The 24,214-nt window shown below is 38.2% G+C and overlaps 1 protein-coding gene across 12 annotated transcripts in view; it reads left to right on the forward strand.

The window, feature by feature from the left end:
• Ipk1 (Inositol phosphate kinase 1) overlaps positions 1-24,214 on the forward strand; it is a 1,778,442-nt gene that overhangs the window by 602,144 nt on the left and 1,152,084 nt on the right. For 9 of the 12 annotated variants that reach the window (XR_011334445.1, XM_069837977.1, XM_069837964.1 and 6 more), the window contains one exon: positions 2,505-2,546. The gene's annotated coding sequence lies outside the window, so the exon portion shown is untranslated. The remainder of the gene's footprint in view (positions 1-2,504; positions 2,547-24,214) is intronic. The other 3 variants (XM_069837965.1, XM_069837971.1, XM_069837970.1) reach the window with 1 other exon arrangement.

Consider the following 24,214-nt stretch of genomic DNA (forward strand, 5'->3'; position numbering starts at 1 on the left):
CCCGCCTGTATGGAGGACAAACGTGCCTATACCTTAATGAATATTTAGCATTGTGATTTAATAGGGATGGAGGCTGGTCTTTTGCGAACACCTGCGGTGGCTGAGTTTTAAGATCTTCAGCCTGTCACGCAGGCGGTCTGTGTTCGAGTCTCAGTTAGGCCTGGGATTTTTCATTGAAAAATATATAGTGACACTTGTGGCGGACGAGGTCGCAGTTGGGGTTTTTCTCCCTCAACATCTCTCCAGTTCTTTATTCCTTTCGATGACACTCGCCAAGTTCCACTATACTTTAGTTTTCCCAAATGTTTTTGTATACGAGTAGTTTTTCAGAAGAAACTAAATTTATTCCGTTCTTGTTAAAATCTTTATCATGGGTGTTAGGGGGGTTTAGGGTAAACATTGGTAATTTCGTGATAATTTCATGAAAATTAATTTAAAATGCAAATCTGTAAATATATCCCTATTCCGATTTTTTCATCTAAAAGACGATGATGTGCTGTACAAATTTGGACACATAAAAGATTGGACACGTTCTTGAACAAGTGCCAAAAAACCACTTTCACAACTTAAGCTAAAAGGATGGTTATTTCGTGATAACCTTGGTAATTTCGTGATATTACATTGATAATTTCGTGAGAGTTAGAAGAATTGTGTAAAAATTCATTAAAGTCAAATGAAATTCCCATTTATTGTGTAAGCAAGTTTTAATCCTGGTTGAGTGTAAGAGAAGGCCTTACGGCCTTAACTCTGCCAGGTTAAATAAAGCCATTATTATTATTGTTATTATTATTATTATTATTTTTATTATTATTATTATTATTATTATTATTATTATTATTATTATTATTATTATTATTAAGACTTCAAACAGTAATTCCGTCTAATATTCATAGCAAGAAAACATAGAAATACACATCAGCACATAATAAGATTGAAATCAAAGTAAAAATTCAAATTGAAAAGGCATATTCTTTGCCCTGAAAGGGTGAACACTTTTATTACGGACTTTACTATAGCCTATATTACTGGGGTAACTCGAAAAGTAATTCATAACATTTGTTTAAAAATTATATTTTTATCCTACAGCTTTACTATTTTCACAGAATGTAGATACTGTACATCCTTTAGGAACAAAATGTCCTTTTCCACATAATCTCCGTCCCTTTCAACTGCCTTACGTAACCTAGGAACGAGGGCCTGTAGACCAGCACGTCTGAGCCACTCTTTAGCAGCGTGCACAAGGGAGTCATCTTCTAGCCTCGTTCCGCGAAGGGATCCTTCATTTTACCAAAGAGATGGTAATCGCACGGTGCCAGTTCAGGACTGCAAGGCGGATGTTTCAGTGTTGTCTATCCGAATTTTCTGATCTGGTCTGTGGTCTTGTGACTGACATGGCTGTGCGTTGTCGTGCAATAGCAGAACATCCTGCTTCTCCCGATGTCGTCGAACACGTCTCAGTCGAGTTTGAAGTTCCTTGAGAGTTGCCACATACGCGTCAGAAATAATGGTGGTTCTGTGTGGCATGATGTCCACAAGCAAAAGTCCTTCTGAATCGAAAAACACAGTAGCCATAACTTTTCCTGCCGAAGGTGCACTTTTGAATTTCTATTTCTTTGATGAATTTGCATGATGCCACTCCATTGTCTGCCTCTGTCTCCGATCCAAAATGGTGGAGCCATGTTTCATTTTCTGTCACAATTCTTGCAAGTAAGTCATCTAGCACTTATCATTGTCACTTAGCATGATAACAAATCAAACAGGAGGTACACTGAACCCGTTGCGTCCCCCCTTTCTTTTTTTATCACATTTTATCTTCAGATTTCTAAAATTCGTATTGTAATACAATTTTTAAAACAGTATAAAATGTAACGCTTAATACTCAAGAAAATTTCGCCTCAAACAGCTAAGATTTCTATCAGTAAAGCTAAGCCTATATGGCGACTACAGCTGTACCTAAAATTCCAAAAACATTTCCTAAAATTTCATTAAGATATAATAAATCATTGTACCAAATATCATATGTTTACCTATAGTAATAAGCCTGTAATGTAATTACAAACATCCACAAAATTTGTACGCCTGAGAAGTCGACGCTAACTTGCTCTCTCCAAACATAAAAGCTCACTGAAGCAGCTACAATAGTCACACAAAGCGTAGCTGTATGTTTCTGGAAACTGGACAACATATGCAATCCCTTGGCGGAAATTTGAATCTCGTAACACCATTGGTTAGTTCACGAAAGAGCAAAGAAAAAGTATCACGAAATAACCACTGCCACGAAATTACCAATGTTTACCCTATATTAAATATTATGTAGCCTACTTGAAAGTTCTTGACAGGTTTGTTATTTTATTATTTATCGCTCTTTAGGTCTAATTAATTATGTATTTCGGAAAGTCATTACCTTTTTGTCTGTGGAAATTGCTGTAGTCATGTTATGTTTTCTAATTATGTTCTCAATTTAATATATAATAATATATAATACATGTTAAATTTCTTTCCAGATACTCCAATAATCACTTGATCATCAGCGAAAAGTAAGGTTGGTAAGTACACGCCATTAATATTATTAATCTCTTCTTTAAATTAATGGGCCGTTGTTTAAGGACATCGCCAATTTATAAATTTAAATAGCATTGGAGACACTGGACATCAATTCCTGACGCCTTGATTGATCTCTACTGATTGTTTTCCGATAACAGTAGTCCTTCTGTTTATTTCAATATTTATATAAAGGCTATATACTGCTCTAGTTAAATGTTTTCTTACACATTTTTGCATAATTTCATAAAACGAGACCTACCGCCTAGATCGTATATACCCAGATTGCTCGGCCTTATAGGCTTTGACGGTAACAACTTTTGTCAGGTTTGCTATGCTGCCATCTAGTTGTTACATAAGGAGTAACGTCATAACTCCCATTTGAATTGCATTAGCGACTGTACTGCCATCTTGTGTTCGTCTACGGCGGACAGATGGCGATACTGGCAGTTGTTTTCTTCAAAGAGCTGCCGATTTTAACATTGGGATGAGCAATCTGTTACATATTATGATCTAAGCCAACCGGTATGTATTAGATAAGAGTTTTTCGTTAACAACTATGAAAATTATTCTGAGATTAAAAATTTTATTTGTTTTTCTCTTCATTAATCGAGACAGTATGAAATGCAGCCAGAACATAACTTCCCTTTTCTAAAAAAAACCTTGTTGGTTATTTAGCAAACATAAATAATGGTACCAGTCTTTTAGATTTGATATTTTTGTGTATAACTTACAGCAAGAGATTAATAGATTTAAAACATGATTGTTTTTACAGACTGATAAGCTCCTTTTTTAAATATAGGGCAGAGATACGCTTCATTCTATTCTTCTGTTAATGTAGCGTCTTCTTCAGCATATATTTATGAACTATATAAGTCTCATTGAGTAAGGTCGATGCATGTTTTTATAGTTTGATATTAATTTCATCTGGTCCTGGAGATTTTTATTCTTATTGCTAGTGTTACTTACTTACAAATGGCTTTTAAGGAACCCGAAGGTTCATTGCCGCCCTCACATAAGCCCGCCATCGGTCCCTATCCTGTGCAAGATTAATCCAGTCTCTATCATCATACCCCACCTCCCTCAAATCCATTTTAATATTATCCTCCCATCTACGTCTCGGCCTCCCTAAAGGTCTTTTTCCCTCCGGTCTCCCAACTAACACTCTATATGCATTTCTGGATTCGCCCATACGTGCTACATGCCCTGCCCATCTCAAACGTCTGGATTTCAAGTTCCTAATTATGTCAGGTGAAGAATACAATGCGTGCAGTTCTGTGTTGTGTAACTTTCTCCATTCTCCTGTAACTTCATCCCGCTTAGCCCCAAATATTTTCCTAAGCACCTTATTCTCAAACACCCTTAACCTATGTTCCTCTCTCAGAGTGAGAGTCCAAGTTTCACAGCCATATAGAAGAACCGGTAATATAACTGTTTTATAAATTCTAACTTTCAGATTTTTGGACAGCAGACTGGATGATAAGAGCTTCTCAACCGAATAATAACACGCATTTCCCATATTTATTCTGCGTTTAATTTCCTCCCGAGTGTCATTTATATTTGTTACTGTTGCTCCAAGATATTTGAATTTTTCCACCTCTTCGAAAGATAAATCTCCAATATTTATATTTCCATTTCGTACAATACTCCCGTCACGAGACATAATCATATACTTTGTCTTTTCGGGATTTACTTCCAAACCGATCGCTTTACTTGCTTCAAGTAAAATTTCCGTGTTTTCCCTAACCGTTTGTGTATTTTCTCCTAACATATTCACGTCATCTGCATAGACAAGAAGCTGATGTAGCCCGTTCAATTCCAAACCCTGCCTGTTATCCTGAACTTTCCTAATGGCATATTCTAAAGCGAAGTTAAAAAGTAAAGGTGATAGTGCATCTCCCTGCTTTAGCCCGCAGTGAATTGGAAAAGGATCAGATAGAAACTGACCTATACGGACTCTGCTGTATGTTTCACTGAGACACATTTTAATTAATCGAACTAGTTTCTTGGGAATACCAAATTCAATAAGAATATCATATAATACTTCCCTCTTAACCGAGTCATATGCCTTTTTGAAATCTATGAATAACTGATGTACTGTACCCTTATACTCCCATTTTTTGTGTTACTGACTATTATCTTCGCCATATATTCATTGAAGTTATAAGCAAATAAGTCACACTTGCGCCAACAAATTATTATCGATCACTATCGATTAGTACGGTCGGATACCTTTCAACGTCAATGTACAAGAGCGCGGCCGTTCGGCTACCCAGTTATTCACAGAACAGGAGTGGTAATCACAATAAGCCTTAGGCTGCAGTGCAAACCTTCGGTCCATCCTCCGTACAAGAATGATATAGATTCCATTTCACTTGACATACAAAAATTGGCATATGGACATTTGACATATACTCAATTTTAGCATACTTTATTTTCACCTACTATTCGTTCACCTACATACTCATGTTTAGCCTACCTAATTTTGTTGTACAGAATTCGCATACTCAATTTATAAGAAAACACTTTCAGTATTACATTATTAATTGAAATACTGTATTATAAATTTTAAGAGAAAGCTTCCATCTAGTACTCGAACCCGAGTCTCCTCATATATCCATTGGTATTGCGGAATAATTTCCACAGGATATTAATAATAACCTCCTTCACTTTCAGTGTTGCAGTGAAGCCATAGTTACCTTAATTTGGTTAATTTTGCAGTATATTAGTTGTTTTCTACTAATCTTCACTAAAATGACGCCTGAATTGATACGTACTTCTAGATCTGGTTTCCAGTTGTTTTATGCAGGGAATTTGTATTATAAACAAAGAACCAACACTAATAACGGACGCACAGACTGGTTATGCATTAAGAAAGGGATGCGCAGGGGGAGAGCTATTACTGAAGGTCACCCATCGAGATTTGTTAATCACACCGAACATGATCATGCTTCGAATCACGAGATAATACAAGGAATAAAGATAGTAAATGACATCTCCCGACATGCTATGGAGGACCCAGAAGAACCACCGACTAGGATTCTAAGGAGGAACTTGTCAGAGGTAGGTCGAGGTATATTACTACATTTACCAGAAAGGAAAGCATTAACTCTGAGACGGTTCCTCGTACAGGATGAGGAAATTTTCATTAGATTAGTATTTCGTGTTAATATTCTCATATGGATAGTAAGAAGCATGGACGTGTAAGGAAGGTCCAGAATGTGAGGCGGAAGTAACAGGTGGGCAGGAAGGCTGAAGCCAAGCTACGCGGACAGGAAACATGTGTCCAGGCGTGGAGTTGACTGATGAGGGAATGTATGGACTTTGCCTGCAGGTGGTCAGCAAGATGACGCCAAGCCAGGTTCCAAAAGAGATGATCTGGTATATGTCAGAGAATTGTCAGGACGCCGGAAGTAAGGGGATGTTCTAGTTAACGAACAATTTTTGAAGAACGCGTCTTAAGTGACGTAAGTGTAATCATGGCCAATCAGGATTCTTAATAGAGACACGTGATACATAGATAGGAGGGCGAAATTGTATGTTTGGTGGTTGAAAGTAGAGGGTAGATTTGGCAGAGACACAGAAGGCAGACAGACAGCGTTCGGAGAGGACACACTCCACATATTCTCGGCAGTATAACAATTTACGGACTTAGAATTTTTCAGTGGGTTTAGTAAGTAGTCGTGTGTTGTATCATTATTATAAGTCTGAATTCTTTTCTCATCATTATTATTATTACATTCGGAATAAATTGTCATCAAGTTATCAACTCTCCGTTATATTACTGGTGTTTTATAGTACAAAATATATAATTACGTGAACTCAGAAATTAGTCTACCAACTTGCGGGAAGTGAGAGCGAGATATTATGCACTTGGACGCGCATTTCTGCTAATCTGAAACGAACACTTAATAATAATAATAATAATAATAATAATAATAATAATAATAATAATAATAATAATAATAAACGTTCTCATAGTTCTTGCCAACAACTTCTGGTGTGCGCCTACGTCATTTCAATCTACGAGCACGTCTCCCAAACCCCATGTCCCGACCGTTTTTGCAGCTGACCTGGGACCTCATCCTCTACCGGAGTAATCTCGAGGAGGCTGGCGCCCAAATTAATCAGTGTACATAGTTAATTATTGACATCGACGTGCCTCCTTGAGATACTTTCGATATACGACGGAGCTGGCAGCCGAGGGCAAGGAAAGGCGTCGTGGAAAACGACAACGACGACGACCGACGACCGTCGCAACTCGTACAATGAATAGGCATAGACAGTCTGTTCTTCCACCAAACCCAAAACGTCTGCCAGATTTGACAGAATTGGCGCAAGTGTTTACAATAACCAATAGAGGCGAAATATTTATCTTCTACAAGTTAGGAGGAGACAATGAAAACAAAATCTTAGTGTCTGCTGCTAGTGAAGATGTACGCCGATTAGATGAATGTGATGCCAGGTTTGTGGACGACACGTTTAAAGTGTCGCCATATATTTTTGTTCAGCTTTTCACAATCCACGGTTTCTACAGGGAGAATGCTTTACCGGTGTGTACGCTCTTCTGCCATCTAAAGAAGAAGCGATATATACTAGAGTCTTATCAGAAGTATGTAATTATTATTGTACAAGCGTCAATATTAACCTTTATCCCCCAAACCATAGTAAGCGATTTTGAGTTAGGAATAACTAAAGCCCATCAAATATTTTTCCTGCTGCAGCAACCAGATTGTGCTTCTATTACCTTGGGCAGAGTATGTACCGTACAGTGCAAGCTAGAGGACTTCAAGCGAATTATGATAATGCTGAAGACAGAACTTTGAGGAATGGTGTACATCAAGTTTTGAGCCTTGTGTTTGTACCAACTGAAGTTGTCACTGCTGCTTTTGATGAAATTTATGATGCTGCTCCGGAATTACTAGTTGACATCATGGGTCACTTCGATGTCACTTATGTCAAAGGAAGACCAGCACGTGGTAGGAGAAGGACCGTTGAATCTCGATGCCCTCCACAACTCTGGAACCAGTATCTTGCTGCAGTTAACAATGAACCAAGAACTAATAACCTTTGGAAGGCTGGCATAATCGCTTTGCTCTTATGGTGGGAAAGCATCACCCATGTTTATATTCACTCTTAAGGGAAATTAAAAAGATACAGGTAGATGTCCATCAGATGTTCCTAGAATTGGATGCAGGGAGAAGGATAAAGAATCCATAGAGAAAGCATTATACCAGAGTAAATAGGCGGCTAAAGAATATTTCACTGAATTAACAACAATACAAGCAAAATACAGAATTCTAGATTATTTAAGTGCTTGCGGTCATAACTTTAATCAATGAGTAATAAACTACTGCGTCTGTATTTCGCACCATATTAAAATCATTCTATACAGTGAGTGTAGTAGGAAAAAACCAGAGGCGGTATGCTACCTCAAGATTTACCCCTCGCATTCCTCGATTTAAAAAAGGCCTAATCCCTCCCTTACAACATAGACAATACATTGTTTCGTGCAATCAGTAACGCGAATCTTTGAAGCTTACGCAACACATTACATTTCTTAATCAAATAATTTCAACTTACTTCAGTTATTTACTAGATTCGGAGGAGCTGTGCCGAGCCCCAGACAGAGACAGCAAGTGAGTGGGAAAGAGACGGAATACCGATCGCTGAGAGGGTTGCATGCATGCAAGGGTGGAGTGAGCCAGTGAGGTAGGCTACATATATAGATGACACATAGGAAGAATTCAAGTATTACAACAATTGGCTATTAGAAAATAATACAACAAAATAAAATTGTCCTTTTTTCTGTAGTTAGGAAGACAATCTTTGATTTCTTTCCCTTTCAACTATATCAGGGAAAATTGTTTGCGCAGAATAAATGCGTAACACTGCTTCCAACGAAACATAGAACAATCATGACCTAGTTTTACTCTTATTGAGGTTCATGACTGAGAATATGTGTTCGCAAGGGTATATACAGGCAAACGTAACAATTAACTTGCATGTCAATGCTTGGATAAGCGGAAACTCTTTTTGTTTAAAGTTCTTATACAGTAAAACCCAACGAGGCCGCCTGCAATATCTATCTTTCAAAATTGTGTGACACTGAAGCCTTATCAACATTTTCTTTGGAATTTGACTGGAACCTGCTCAACATTTACAGAAAAGGGCGCCATAAAATTGTTCACAAAGTTCCTACACGCGGCGACAGATTGTTTGTGGAGAAAGACTAATTAACTCAAATAACGTCACCAGGAAAGGACACAATATCTCTGAAGTTGAAATCATGCACTCCTTTACAAACATTTCTTCCGTAAAAAGCCGGCTACGTTCGGCAATATTTAGGACAACAATGTCAACAATATATTTTGCATGGACAGCTCTTTCGGAACTTGGCTCAATGTGCTGCGAAAGAAAGGGAAAATGAATTTTTAATGACATTGTCACTGTACAAAAAATAAATACCCAGTTAAACGGACAGAAAATCCTTTAGCAGTTTAACAAACGTTTTTATAATAATTCCCATACATTCTTGACAACTGTTCAAAATAAACTTACTATAACCTAACCATTAATTGAATTATATTGCCGTTAGAGTACTCAATTAGTTGAAATGATATTTATCTCGTCGTAAGAAGACTGCATTTCGAACTTTAGTTTCGTTATTAATGCCTTCCTTCCTCTCTTCGCCGATAATATGAGCGTGGGTATCAGAATGTTTAACTTCAAAGTGACGCTTAATGTTGTACCTTTTAGCCCGTACATTGATATGGCATATTAAACATTGAACATTGTTGTTGTCAGATTAGACAAGATACAAGCTCTCCGAAGAGAGATTAAATCCTGAACCGACTGTCGACGTACTTCTCTTTATTCTTATTCAGAATAATTAAGCACAAACGATAATGCACCATATGGATGAATGAATGACTGATGGAATGCATAACCCAGCAATGCCTGCAGAATATCATCGAACAGACGAGAAGAGTTGATGATCGTATGCATTCGTACACCACCACAGCTGCAGCGACAGAGAGGAGTGGGGGTCCGCCCTGGGCAGTCACAGGGCAGCGTCAGGGCGCCCTAGCCCTCAAACGCTGTATTGGAATGGTCTGGGTTAAGGCGCTTGCCTGCCGGTCTGAAGTTGCGCTCGGGCGCGGGTTCGATCCCCGCATAAACTGAGTACCTGGTAGGGTTTTTTCCGAGGTTTTCCCCAACCATTAGGTGAATACCAGGTAATCTATGGCGAATCCTCGGCCTCATCTCGTCAAATACCATCTCGCTATCACCAATCTCATCGACGCTAAATAACCTCGTAGTTGATACAGCGTCGTTAAATAACCAACAAAAAAGCTTTGAAGTGTCTTACTTTATTATTAACAAAAAGTGCAACAACAACAAAAATGACAGTCACTAAATTGGCAACAATAGCCACCACAAGCTACAGACTACAGCCTTCTATACTTGAAATACTACCGTTGCGTTGTAAGCATTCCAGGGGTTGACTGTCTAAATACACACTGAATACAGTTCCAGAAGATTTTGGTTTAGATTTACGAAGCAAACAAATTGCTTTTTAATGTGTTACTTTACGACGCTGTATCAACATCTCAGGTTATTTAGCGTGTGAATGGACTGGAGGTGATAATGCCATTCTACAAAAAAAAAAAAAAAATAATGTCTTGTCTCTTGTGCGTTTTACTTCAACACTGCATACTCACGTAAGTAAATTACTTTAAAAACAATTTAAAAATATCTCACCGTGCGATTCCCATGTTTAAAAACACTGAAATTAGCACTTTCTCTAACTCTATAACTTTACTGTATGAAATTGTATTCTTCAGTTACGGTATATCCCCTGATCGTAAATATTAAATTGGATCTGTGAAATAATCGTAAAGCGGAAATAGCATTTAGTGCAAAAGAAATGTGACTTTCTCGCGGAGAATAAGAATTGGCCTTCGATATCGCTGCCGAGGTCGCTTCTAGAAACGCACCAGAGCCAAAGCTGCTTTGTCGAGCTGAGTGCGGAAGTAGTACAGTGCAAATCTGCGCCTTTATTTGGCATGTAGGATGCCGAGAGAGTGCGGAACTGAGGGACGGCTAGAACAAGGTCTTTCCGGAAGTTGGTCGCCCACAGACCTTCCGTCTGTGTTTTGTTTGCGCAGTAATTTACCGCATGTTGCTCAATAAGATGGCGTTCTGTCACAAAGGAAATTTGTGATGGTCAGAGTGGAAGGAAAGGAAATAGGAATGGAAAAAAAACAAAATAATAACAAACGAAGCATTTATATCACTAAAGAAAAGAACAAGGTAACCGACAAAAAAAAAAAAACAAAACAGAAATATTATAGTAAGTAACTTAAAACTCTATAGAAGTAAGGATTATAAACGTAAATGGAAGGGAAAAGTAAAGCATCGATACTAAAGAAGAAAGAGAAGGAAGATGGTGTAAAGAAGATGGAAGGACGCGAATGAAAGTACTGGTACTCGCAAACCTAACGAAATAAATCACAGCCATCTACAGGGTTTTCCTAGCCATGAAGAAGGCGTATTATGTTGCAACGTCGCAACAGCTGACATCCGTGGCCCTAGCCTGCACAGCGATATTTATGTAGCCTGCAGTCTGCTTTGCAATATTATTCTTCCTTCCCCATAGAATCTCAGAATTGTCCAATAGTTTGCAATTTCAGGATCAGAACTTGTAAATTAATAATTCCATGATACATTTAAATAAGCTGAATTGTTTATCTTTATAAAGAATTACTCTGAATGACTACAACCAGGAAACACAATTCTACATTACATTCAAGGTGATGTCATATAAGGTTTTGTAGTTTCCTCTTCCTACATTCGTTTGGCATACTTCTTTTAAGTACATGTTGTGATTGTTCAGTAGGATATTGACAAATTGGACATTGATTCTGTCAAAGAGTTCTTTTATATTTGTACCACAATGGTATTCCAATCCATTGGCACTGAAATAAATATTTCCTTCCAAACTACATGCTGCAAGAAAAATTAAAATCTGTTTCTGATTACCACTACACAATAATTTCCTCTGAAGTATATGTCATTATTTAAAGTATATAGAAAAAATGCATATGTGAGAAAAAGTTAATCTCTGACGAAATATGCACTTGGTACACTTAAACCCCCACTGTAAATAATCAATATATTCATCATATATTTCCTATATCTTCTCACCTCTAATTTTTAATTCAGTATAGGCCTATTAGTCACAATTCAGCTGTTTTACAAAACAGTGAAATGTATAACCACTAATATAAATATTAATAGAATAGCCTAATCTATTTGGCACATATATAAATAATCCGTATTTAATAGCCATAAATTTTTATTTCATCCAGGCACACATTGTTACTTATATTTTTAAGGTTCGGATAAAGTAGCTATATCAGGAGAGGGCCTTGACTTGCTTCAGAACACTATACATCTTCCAAGAAAAAACTATCTGCTGGGAAGAGCGTTCCCCATTACATACCTAAAACATCGGTGAACTGGCTGGGGGACACGGACAATTAGTTAATATTTGTAAACAAAACGCACGGATCAAGGATGGCTATTCTGATACACCTGCTTTATCCGAACCATACTTATTACTAGAGGCTCTTAAACGCCTTTATTTAGGCTCTATGAAATAAAAATAGGCTTTTTTTAAAATAATGTCACTAATATGAGTATTTTTCATTCACCAATCACATTTCTATAGTTTACTTCACAGTAGATGATCAGCACCTATTGTGGCTATTGTGTCGCTCACTGCTGTACTTACAAATGGTGAGAAAAAAGGAAGGGGTTGTTATCTGTCTTGGAATGTAAGAGAATGTTTATTCGGGTGCAACCCAGCGAGTTTGAGTTAAATTGCTGACAGACAGGTGTTAAATTGCTGACAGACAGGAAGATGTAATAATAATAATAATAATAATAATTTGTCCCGCAGGAGTTCTTTTACGTGCCAGTAAATCTACTGACATGAGCCTGTCGCATATAAGCACACTTAAATGCCATTGACCTGGGCCGAGATCGAACCCGCAACCACGAGCACAGAAGGCCAACGCTGTACCGACTACGTTACCCAGGCCGACTGAAAGTTAGAATTTTAGGATTGAAAGATTGTAAGAATGAGAAGGGGTGGCCCGGAGGTACTTCTCTATTGTGTCGTTCACTGCTAGGAAGGAGTTGTTATCCGTCTTGGAATGTAAACGGTACAGGATGTTAGCAAAAACAGTTACGAAAAATGCAAAAATTAAAAAAGAAAACTTTAAAATAGTTACTAACGTCGAAATAGGCATTTTAGGCACTATAAAACCCCTTTATTTGTACCCATATTTTCATGGAAAATGTAAATATTAAATCTCACGCCTGTATGTATAAAAATAGCTTTTTGCCTAAATTTCGCTCTCTACTTATTACATATTGTAAACTTAATTATTATTTTTTATTAATTTAAAAATCTTTCTCCTCATAAGCTCCTTTCCGACTCAAAATCCTGAAAATACGAACATTTCAATTGCGCCCATCCAACCTTCTATACTTGCTAAAAGGACATCCTAAAGGGTCTGTTCGAAACTTTCCTAGAAATACACACTGTAGCTACATTGAAATAACTTAAAGTTATTTCTGCCTGTTTAATTATAACATTAATATAACTTCCTAAGGCAGTGAGGGTGTCAGGTGAAGTTTAGTAGGAAGATAAATGTCTTTCCAGCACTTTACCCAGTTTAAAAGTTAAGCAAGATAAGCTAGTTTTAAATGAGTGTTCGTCAGCACTCGCTGAAATGGGTAACGGGTAACCAGTGCATCGTAATATGCTCCGTCGTGCAGCAGGAAGAGAGAGAGAGAGAGAGCGCATACCCGCCAGCAGCCACGGTTGCACCATAGTGAACTGTCTTGTCCGCGGGTAAGGACGCTAGCCCGAGGGTGCACTGTGCTGATGACCGCTGTTTTAAATCATCCAACTCCATTAAACGGCGAGTCAAATTATTGCATTTTACTCTGTAATATTTTGCACATACCACGTATGATTATGACGGCTCCTAGTTTTTACATGGAATGTTTACAACCATTGCTTTGGGAAATGAGAAAATTCTCACTGTAGGAATTCCTTCATCATACTCTTGTAAGCTGTATAGCATTTCCTAGATATCTAAGGAAACAAAATTATACATGTGTAAGTGACAATGACTTACTGTAGAATATATGCTATGTTTAAGGTAGTGGTAATTTTACCCTACGATTTTTTTTTTTAAATATGCATATATGTACAATAAGGTTCAAAAAGAATGGGCCGGCGACAAATGTCTAAGTTCCAGAAAGAGAACAGTGCGCATGCCCGTCTCCTTGAAGCTCCAGTTCACAAGATGACATAATGAAACCATGTAAATATGCTGTCTTTTGTCCTAAAGTATGTTATAAAATAAAACGAAAGGTTGATTCTAGCTGCAGCAGGACCTCTGAAGAGTGAAATGGCAATAAAATGTAGCATAGATGGCTAGTTTTCATAAACTCCACTTACACAAGTACCAAGTGGCGACATCGCCTGGAAGTCGATTGGATGTTTAGTAAATACCAGAACCCCTCCCCCGGGCAACACTCTTGTCTGTTAATAAAACCGTCTGCATTTATATCTGATTTATACTGTAGCTTTTAAAATATGTTTAATGACAACATTGAAACATCGTCAGCCCACGCGAGTTGTGTGGATATAAAAGGGAAAAGTTGAGACGGTGTCGGGTGGAGTTCCCGGGTAGCTCAGTTGGCAGAGAGCTGGTACGTTCAACCAGAGGTCCCGGGATCGATACCCGACCCCGGAACAATTTTTCCATTGAAATTATTCAAATCTGCTTTACAGGAAGCTTTACCTGAAAGATTAGCTTTGCATAATATATACGTCACTGTGTACGTTAACAGAAAATCACAATTTCAAGTCACACAGAGTTTGTGTGCACTCGATGTGGGTCTCTGGCGTTTCGTCAGCCCACGCGAGTTGTGTGGATATAAAAGGGAAAAGTTGAGACGGTGTCGGGTGGAGTTCCCGGGTAGCTCAGTTGACAGAGTGCTGGTACGTTCAACCAGAGGTCCCGGGATCGATACCAGGCCCCGGAACAATTTTTCCCTTGAAATTATTCAACATTGAAACATGTTACCATTGTAAACATAGAATTTAGTTCTATTTCTTTTAATAATGGCAATACTGAAGTGATACTGTTTACCATTCTTCAGTTCATATTGAAGTTTAGCTTTCTGTATTTTTTGTTTACCTATATTCTTCACAGGAAGCGTTGACATTTCTCCAGTCCAAGTAGTAGCATAAGCTAGGCGGTCCTCGAGATGATTCATTTTCAAATGTTCTTTCGTCGCAGTTCGAAGAGACCTTATGCCACGCTCTCTAAAACGTCTCCTTACGGTTAGTGAGGAGCCGGGAAAGTTGGACGCCATCTTCAATTCAAAGGCACTTTGAAAAGTGTGGTTTTCAACTTCTCTGATTGAGATGGCGTGCTCTTCCATTGTAGAGATGCGCGGCCGACCAGGTGGTTTGTGGACGAAATACTAGTCTCTACCACAGTCCTTTTTTATTGTTTATACAGTATACCGGTATGTTTATTTTGCATAATTTTTGTTCATTTATACTTGATGTGCTTCTGATTTTTGAGGAAGCAAATAAACTATTAATTTTGTATACAGGCCAGGTCGTGCCTAATAATAGTCCACGAATGGTGAGCTATAATATGTTTGCAAGACTTGCATAACCAAGCTTATTAACACTTGTAATTAAAAATATAAAATAGTACAATAAAAAAATCAACCCTGCTAGGAGGCGAATTTACAACATCTGATTTTGAAATCAGAAACCTTACCCCTATGCTACACCACCTCGTAGCATTGGTTACATTGTAGACGGATCACAATAAAAAAAAAATCAATCGGAACAAACATCACAGCATTTCCTTTGCACTCAATGAGTTTACTCCTGTGATCCTGACTTCAAAATTTTACATTTAAATTACCAAGTGTCGGCCCATTCTTTTTTAACCCAATTGTACATACAAACTTCAGTTGGCTCCGTACAAGGTTTTCCTACAAAAAGTGATTTTGCTTCAACATTAACCGCTTCACACTTGAAAATTTTTGCCTCCCACATGCGATCGAATGAAACAGGAACCACGGACACAGTTTCCATATCCCTAAGTTCATGGCTAGTATAACACCACATACGGCACTGAATGAACGTAAAAGAGCATTCGCTTCTCGACCCCATATTGTGTTCTTTCGCTGGTGAGACTGAAACTGTGCAGCTTGCAGGTGTTTCCTTTGCTTGGCGGCCGGAATTGGAGGCCGTTTTTTTCGTAGTTATGAATCACATTATGAACTCTGGAACAAAGATAGAATTGGTATTTCCATAATAAAACCTTACGGAAATGACATCTTAGGCCTGGTCCACAATAAACCGGGAACGGAAACGACATCGAGAACGGAAATGTTGTTAAAATAAATATAATTATTTAAATATGAGCATTCACAATAAACAAGAAGATTGTCGAAGCCAGGAAACGGAAACATGAAGGTTGGCGAAGTTTTATTTTTGCAGTTCTCGTTTCCGATCACAGCCTACTAGATTCGGACTGTTGTGATCATAAAGCTATTTGGTCGTCGTATATTTTGTAACAAGGAGGCCGTGACATAATTTCTTCTTCATCCACAATTTATGACTCAGAAATTCAGTAGAATCACTTCCAGTATATGCTATGTGTATATGTAACCAGATTACCTCGTGAATCGGATTCTTAAATACTCTGTGTCATAAATTTTGAAGTTGATGAACCTGTGTTCATGTTGGCTGGCTTATACCCATTAGAGAAGCCATTGGTAAATTATGTACAAATAACATCAGAAGGCGTAATATCGAATTTACATACCGTTATTGACATACTTACTGTATATCATCTATGAGATGCACGTATATCGGTATGCATAGTCGTTTCCGTTCTCGGTTTATTGTGAATAAAAAATCTTCACGTTCACGTCCTCCGTTTCCCTTCTGGTTTGCGGTTTATTGTGGACCAGTCATAAGACATAAGCGAGTTATGTTCGAATTTTAATCCTTAAGAAAGTAGACATTTAACAACATTTTAATAATTCTTAGAGTTAAAGTAGAATGTTTAAATATTTAAGCATGTCTTGAGGTAAACTTCTTACGAGACTATTGTTCGAAAATCGAAGCGCTAGCAGTAGAGGATGGAAGGTGCAATATTATCCGCTACCACCAGGTAAAAATTAATTGGTATTCTTAGCAGTCGTCGAAGTCAGACAAGGGATCTAAGTCCTTTTAACAAGCAATTAACACAATTTTTCTTCAATATAAGTATTACTTCCCTCTTGAAGATACGAAATACAGTTACAGAAGATGCTGAGTTGCAAGTGTCCGGGGCTTTATGATGGGAGTGTTTTGACAGGGTGTAAGATTTTCAATAACAGTGGCGTCACAGAGTTTCAATTTATTTTGTTGGAAACCTGCTTTGTTTTTAGAAATAATTACAACATAGCAGTAAATTCACTAGCATATGCCATCGAATGGAAGCACCTCTTCTCCGTACGCATCTACATTTTGGTAAGAGTGTCCCAAACATCTTTAACTTAAAGTGATTTATTAATAATTAAAGTAAATAGTCTTCAACCGTAAACGTGACAGAAATATTATTCAAAGTATTTGTTGGAACTGAGTACTCTAATATAAAGATGTTTATAAAATGTGTCTTCCTAATGTGTTTAAAAGGTAATGATATAAAAAATTATCGTGTAAAATTTTTGGGAAATCTAAGCGCAAGGGAGGAAAATGGTAGAGGACTTTCACACTGTATTAAGAATATTCATTCTTTAAAAGGACTATAATTTAACACATCTATATAAATCTTTATAGTTTACTTTTTTCTGGGATGTGATTTATGCCTGAGCTGTTTTTAAATTTGTATAGGCCTACGGTACACTAGAAACATAGGCGGAGAGAGAACCGTTTCCTTGGAGGGGCAAAGCTAAACTATAGAATCTCGATATAACAAGGTTATGGCGGACATTATTTACCTTCTCGTCCTGTTATAGCTTGACCGTGGTACAGCATATCGGAATATGATCATTTAATAAAGGTATTTTCGGGGGACATGTTACAGTGTTACATCCATATCCGCGATGTTTCGGACCGAGTTATATAGGGCTTGAACTGTAGATCTACTACAAATTATAATAGGGCATAACTTAAAACAATCTCTTTATTTTTTCTCTTTCATACAAAAATACATGTATACATCAAAATAACACTACGTAACAGTGCTAACAGAAACTTTTTTTATCTGAAGCTTACCTTCCTGAAGATATCATATGAAATGTAAATTCTAATTATTTTACTAAATTTCTTGTCTTCAAGTTTACACATTATAACCGGATCATTTTCCTTTTTTCTGCATTGTTGTGCAGTATGTTATTCATATTTCTCCAAGTGGCGGCCTGAACACATGCAGACCTCTAACACATGAGTACAGGCTGTTCTTACATAAGAAACATTACAGTGCTTCCATTCCTTAAACGGGGTATAGAATTTCTCATACATTCATAAATTTAAAATCAATTAATATTATAGTCCAGACACATGATCTGAAGGCATTAATTCATTAATGTAAGCACAGAAACTTAAACGTAAACAAAAACAAAACATATTTTGAATTAAATATTTTATAACATTAATAGAAAAAAAGAGAGTTCAGACAAGTTTGGGGGGGCAGTGCCCCCCCCCCATAACTCCGCCTATGACTAGAAGTCATTCTGTTTTAAGCTGTTGTCTAACATTTTCCATTTGGTATGACTAATGACGTACTGCTGTAGTGTGAAAAAATCGATTTATTTCAAAGTTGCCTGCGTGTGAAAACAATCACCATGAAACACAAGGCTCATAATAAAATATAGATTTATTCCTATTACATACTTTTCCTTGTAAAAAAATAATAAGCCCATGGCTCAATCTATAACATACGAGTGAACGAAAGAATCTTTATTGCGTGTTCGTCTTGATGCTACATCGATAAATTTTGTTGCATAAATTGTTGTGGTGTACATTTCCGTCAGAAAAACGGTTCTTACAACATTAGTATTTACAGTAACTGAAACAAGCAAAACAGTGCGAGTTGGCTCATGCGTATCGCTTGGGGCTCGCATTCGGGAAGTCCGTGGTTCGATTCCCGGACCGGCCAACCTGATTGTGGTTTACCCACAGTTACTTATCCTAGGTTGGAATTTTCATTGCCACGGTCCATTTTCCCTTCCCTTCCCGTGTAGAAAAAGAGTTTAGATTTTCATATCGTATCATTCATCTTTCTTATCTCATTCAATAGCCACATGCAGGTCAAGACGCATGTCTTCATCCGCTTACGGGAGGGGGCGTCCTTTGTACAACCGTTCCTGAGTTCCCAGCGTTCCGCAATATCTCAGCCAGGATTCATTCCTTGAGAGCACTTCCAAGAGCGCTTCGCTTTGAATGGATCCTGTGCTACTTGGTTATCTTGGCGGTGTGAACTTAGAGCGAGGGAGGGTAGGAGAGGTCACATGAGGGGTCACATGGGGCCGGTGGGCTGGTACACCCTCACCCTCATTCATCCCATACACTTCGGGGTGCACAATAGGCCTCAGTATGGCCGACGTACAAAAGGTCGTCCTAACCCGCCCGTAGCCACCGTGACCTAACCTAACTGAAACGAGCACGTTGCTAATAAAACAGTGTGCGCTAACATAGCAATCCTTGTACCCTCTGTCAAATAAGTATAGCCTATATTCTTTCCATGTAAAGTAGAATCCGTTAGGTTTCAAATTGCCATTTTGCTTTCAGAGATCAGTGAAATATTGGCCCATTTTTTCCTTCAGCAGCCTTAACACTTAGGGAACTCGAAGCAACCTAGTTGCCTACAGCTTGCGATTATTATTTATTGCCACTCGTGTTGCCACACAGCTGTCAGGAAGGAATGTTTCAGCATGCTGCCGAGCCCTTTATGTCCAGTGCGACTGGCCGATTCGGTTATTGAATTTGTGCAGAGATGTCGGTGCAGACAGCTGCTGCTGCGGCCTACCGTCTTTCAAACAAGAAGAGGAAACGTTTCAATGGAAGATATGGTGACAAACTTTGGAAATAGACATAAACGTCGCAGTGGTTTTTTAAGGTAATCGAAGTCCTCTTTTTTCGTACGAGTGACATTTCTGAACAGAACGGTGTCATCAGCAAGGAATTTCTTGGCGCGTCAACCTCAAGAAGAAAATAGTGAAGCGAAGTGCACTCACTGATCACTCTGAAATGACTTCTTCTTCGTGTATCTGTGGAAGTTTATTCTCAAGATTTTTTTTTTGCTTTGTCTTTGATATCCTTCATAGAACAATCGGACTTCAAAGCTGTTTCTTTCCGTAACTTCACGTTCTTCCTATTATCTTTGTAATTGGGATCCTGCATATCCCACAGAATGTGTTTTTCGCGATATTCTTAAAATAGAAGCTTCGTTTTAGTTGTATTTGTATCCCATCTCATCGTGCTGCATGCGACTGGACAACTGTGAGCCCAACAACATTGGATAGCCTTGCGAATTGTCGCAACCGGCGCATTGGCGCCGGAAACCATACGCGACCATGCTGCCACCGTACTCAATGTGAGCAACATGCAGCACGCGATCGCAGTGTTGCCAACTTGGGGTTTAACCCCTCAAATTTGGGGAAAAACACGTTTGCAAGGGAGTGGTTTTGGGGAGATCAAATTTTTGGTGAATTTTCAGGGGAAAGATAATTTTTAGAGTTACTTTTTTAATTTCTTCTAAACACATCATTACGATTATTTTTACAGTTAATTACAGTGAAACTACTGTGTTGTGTAATTGAGCCATGAATGTCATCAAACCTCTCTTGGGCCGGTATGGCATCTAGAAAGCATGTTTTCTCACTTGTTCTCTTTTTACTCGTATCGTATTATGACGCTCTCACCCGCTTCGTCGTCACGTTGCACCTGGATTTTCTTCATTGTCTTTCTTAGGTCATGTCCTACGTAACAATGATGTTCGCAGTAAAATGCAGTTAAACAATTTCCCCAATCTAAATTTAAGCTTTTGATATAATAGATTCTTTTCTCTTTTATATTCTACACCTGTGTTTTCTTGATTAGATTTTATTTAATTTATTTTATATTTGAGGAGTTGAGAAGCAAAGAAGTGACATTGCTAAGAACATGACTTAAGTACATCCAGGGCAAGTTAAATCATCTAAATTTTTAGTGACAAAGGGTTATATCATTTAATCACATCACACACTAAAATTGAAATAAAAAATGTCACGGAATTTACGAAAGCTTACATACTTTCAACCACATTTTCTAAAAAAATAACTTAAGTGCACTTATACCCTTTGCTCTAACCCCCTCTTTTAAGATTATACGCTACAGTTGCCAATTACGTAAGCTATGAATAGCATCTTTAGTTTGAAATTTGCCTGCTTGTCCGAGTAAATTAGACTATCAGCAAGGTGCAACTGTCCTGTGAAGTCACTTCCTCCGAACGGGAATCGAACCTGGGCACCTGGTTTCGCGGCCAGACGCCCTAACTGTTACTCCATAGGTGTGGACCGTTATCTTCTCTCTTATTCCAAGCCGAAGATAATTAGATTTTTCTTCCGTTGTAACTCTGGATTGTTAATCTTCACTTGTAACTTATTATCTTGGTGAAGAGCCTGGAGATTCTTCGAAGTCGCGTCGATGGATGTACGAAATCCTTGCAATGGGGGAATCAAATCGTTGATTGTCTGATTAATTTAATTAATTTCGTTCCTTCACTCATTTTTTTTAGCTTTTATCAGTTCGCTGTTTAATAACTGAGATGGTTTAACTGATTTTTTTGGAGGACCGGGGTTTAGTTGAACTCCGTCTATTATTAGAAAAATTGCCAGTATAGCTCCTAAACACCATATTAATTCCTCGTCTCCCCCACATTCTTGTTTTTTCCCAGTATTTCTTCTATATCTGGTGAAAGCTCCAATTCTTAATCTGTATACTTCAATGTCGATCACCATGTCTCCAAGTTCTTCTCACAAGTTCACCTCTAAGGTCAAGCACCGTACAATGTACAGTTACCCTGAAAAAGAATGAGACGATTCTTGGTCGTCGGAAGTTAAAGTTCTACAGCGCGGTTCACTCGATATCGACGTAGGGATACATAACATGACAGATAGTACAAGAATTGTTACAAGGACCAGAATAAGGATCACGAAGAAGACTGCCATTTAAGGCCAGGATTTCACAACATAGCTCGAGTCCCAAAATATCATTGCTTCACTGTACCGAATGGCAAATGCCTGCTAAGGGATCTACATTCTGGACTGCTGCTATCACTGTCTTGTCTCGGTAGCTCATATAGTAGCGTGCCAGTTCCATTGTATAACCGAAACGTCTCGTGTTCGATCCCAGGTAAAACTTTTTTTTTATTGAGGTGTAATTAATTTGTTCAGAGTTCCTCGACTGTCTAATTTGTCGAAAAATATGGAATAATTTATGCCCAATTTCTGGGTCTTACAAGTGGGCTGAACCTCGTCAAAAAAAATAAATCTTACTTGGAAGTTAAAAGTATTCTTCCTCAAACAAAAATCATAAGAAACAAAAAGAGACCTGTTAACTTAAAATCTTGTCCACATGCCATCAGCTTCTATTACAGCTCTAAGTCGATCCGGCATGGATGTCACGAGATTGTGGAATAAGTTCTGATCCCCGGCGAGATCTTCCCAGGTGTCAACAACTTGATCCCACAATTCGTCTCGATTTCGAGGACGTCGGTGGGCATAGGTGGCTATCCTTCTCTTTTTCAATTCCGCCCATAAATTTTCGATGACATTCAAATCAGGTGACTTCGGAGGCCAATTAATGATTTCGATCTCGGGTCTCCTTTGAAACCATCTTTGAATGCTTGCAGCATAGTGCACGGGATGGTTATCCTGCTGGAACAGCAATGTTCCTTCGGGAAAACGTTCTCGGGCGGAGGGAAGGAATATATTTTCCAGAATGTGCTCGTAAGTTTCCACATTAAACCGGCCATCGATTCGTCCTATAACGCCAGGTCCATCGTAAGACATCCACCGCCAACACGATATGCTAAAGCGCCCCGATCTTTCACGTCGGTGCACATAGCGCTGATCATGTCGGAGACCATCCTCACGATAGACACGGACAGGACCTTCGTAATCACTGGAGATGGTTGTTTCGTCGGAGAAAATTACATTTCTCCAATCGAAATCCACTCGATTGGTAGCGAAGGCAAGACGGTCGACAGCTTGTGCTTCCCCCAATATTTCCATTTGCGCAGCCCTCCGGCTCCTAATACCGCGGTTCCTCAACCTGCTGATCACAGTCTGTGAAGAGCCGGGAAAGTTAGATGCTGCTCTTATTTCGTTAGCAGTCAGAAAGGGGTCCTGTCGAACTGTCTCGAATAAAAGAGCATCCTCTTCCAATGAAGAAATCCGCGGACGCCCAGGAATAGGGCGATTTTCGACCTCCCCAAAATTTTGGTAACGATGAACCCATCTCGCGGCTGTACTTCCAGGAACACCGACCAAACGGCCAGCAGATCTAGCCCCAATATCCAGCCTCAACTAGAGCTATAACTCGCTGTCTCATGTCACGTCGGTTCGCCATTACGATGAGAAATGAGAGATGACGATAATACTTTAGTGTAGACAATGACTATTTAACATGATATAGAATTATTGAATAAGAGGCATCTTGCATAGTAAGAGTTAATAAATCAACCCTAAATTAAATATCTAAATAACAGGATATAACAGGAAGTCCAATTGTTGCGAAACTAATCAAATTAAATCTAATTACATTAAGTAAACAAACCCCAAGTTATGACACCACATTGCTACAGCTAAATTGTATGTTATTAACATAAGCATTGAATAGGTCCGTGGTTGTGCGTTGGACGACAAAACCAAACATCGAAAGTTCGAATCTTGCCGAGGAATGTAACATCTTGCTTTTTATAAGGTAAATCAGACTTATAACTACAATCATTCATATTTCTTACATTATTTATTAATATTTATAGCCAACATTGAATTTGTAAAGAAAAGACTTTAGAAATCTCATATGGAATTTGTGATCTGTAGTGACATAAACATAGATTATCTCTCGGAACTTTTCCGTAAAAGTAAATTAAGTTCACTCCTTGAAACTGGAAACCTTATTCGTAGGGTCATTTTCCCATAGCATACAAGCTGAAGTAACACAGCCATTGATAAACGTTTTGTACACAGAATTAGACTGAATTCCTATTCGACAGAACCTATAATCAATGGCTTGTCTGACCATGATAAACAAATCCTATGTGTTTCCAATGTCACTGAACAATTTCAAAATATTAATTTAAAAACTAAGAAAGGATCGTAATTGCTGTATCTAGTGATTATTTACATTTATGTCTACAAAATGAATCTTGGAAAAACATATATGATACTGGTACTACTGATATTAAGAGTAAATATATTGAATTTTTCACTTAATTTCATAATCACTTCAGTGGATGTTCTCCACTCAAAGTTGTGAAAAAATTCAAAAGTTAAAACATGTAGATAACGCAGGGACTTC

The sequence above is a fragment of the Periplaneta americana genome, chromosome 10 (genome assembly GCF_040183065.1).
Source record: "Periplaneta americana isolate PAMFEO1 chromosome 10, P.americana_PAMFEO1_priV1, whole genome shotgun sequence".
NCBI classification, from domain to species: domain Eukaryota; kingdom Metazoa; phylum Arthropoda; class Insecta; order Blattodea; family Blattidae; genus Periplaneta; species Periplaneta americana.